The following is a 1,509-nucleotide window of genomic DNA, read 5'->3' as shown; positions in this document are numbered from 1 at the left end:
TCTAGTAACATGTCGTGACTTAAACATAAGAACATATTATGGCTAAGGCTACAGTTATACACATCATAATAATAATATTAAACACCCTGTCTGCTGACAGTCATCAACTCTTCTCTCTAGTTATCCTTGACCAGATGTACCCTGTAGAAACTCATAAGCATGCCTAAGCATTTAACAGTCTAACTAGACGTCCTATCTCCACTAAACATTTCTAATACATAAAGTATCTATCCAATATCTATCTGACTAAAAATACCTAACAATCCTTTAGCAGAACACAGTGATAATAGCACATTTTCTAATTGCTACCCTGTTAGGCTGGTTTTGCTTTAATGTTCTGCAGAGCTATTAGATTATTGCACACGAGTGCTGGTGCCAGAGTGCTGCAAAAACACAAATCATAAGTGTGACTCAATGATGGGGAGAACTTTACATCTAGTCTGAAAATGAGGCTGATGTAATGGTCATACACTGTAAGAAGGCTGTACGGGGCCAAGCTGATGCTACACGTCCCCCACCCACATCCCAAAGAGAAAAGCTCTGCTGGCCTTATGGGGGGAGGAGGGGTGTGAATAAGGAACAATAGGTGGAAGATTACTGCTTCACCACTAGGTGTCCTGGATAAAAGAAAGAAGCTAAGAAGCCTGAGATGTAACTGTTGTCCTTTGGCTGATGGTGTGATGTCCACCTCCAACTAAATGGGGCCAGAGTTCTCCCGTCTCCCATTAAGACCAACTGGTTCAGTCCAACTGTATGAGGCGAAGCATTTAGAGGAGTGTGAGCGACAGCACAGCCAGCAGCCTCTTTGTGGTGAGAGGTGCGGAGGCTACATCTTCCAGGCTGATCTCGTCAGGCTGCCTGACAGATTTAAGTTATCCCCTTCATCTTTTCTGTCCCACAAACCAGGAGGGCAGTAGCATCACGCATCCATCCTGCTCTTGTTCAGTACTTTCACTCTTACCTTTGTGCATTCACTGTCTCTGTCTGTTTTACTTATTCTGTGTTGTTGTCTTCTTTAATATGCTTCTAACTGATTCCTATTAGCTGTCATGCTGTGGCATCTCCCTGTACTGTTCATGTCAACAGCTCTGTGCTAGTTGCTAATTTCATGAACCTGAGTTTTAGAGCATTAATGTCCTGATGTAAAAATGCCAGTGCAGAGGTTCAGCCATGTCTCGTGATCCCATTTTATTGTGACAATAGTCTGATGTAAAAGACCTCGATACCAGAACCTTAAATCAGCAGATAAATTATAATCTTAAAAGTGGATGCCTCTCTGGACTTCTCTGTCCCCTACACTGTCCTCTTCTACACCCCCCACCCCCACCTTTTACGCAGCCCATAAAGCAGGGAGCAGCTGCCTGTGCAGCCAAGGGTGTGTCACGACCGACATGAATGGGGTCTGTCTTGCTATGGGGGATGGAATAAAAGAGGGTCGGGGGGATGAAAAGAATGATGGATGAAGGGTTGTGGTCCAATTTATCGCCACTGTCAGATGAGCTAATCTGT

The sequence above is a fragment of the Monopterus albus genome, unplaced genomic scaffold (genome assembly GCF_001952655.1).
Source record: "Monopterus albus unplaced genomic scaffold, M_albus_1.0 scaffold206.1, whole genome shotgun sequence".
Taxonomy (NCBI): Eukaryota; Metazoa; Chordata; class Actinopteri; order Synbranchiformes; family Synbranchidae; genus Monopterus; species Monopterus albus.
This window is presented reverse-complemented; position numbering follows the sequence as displayed.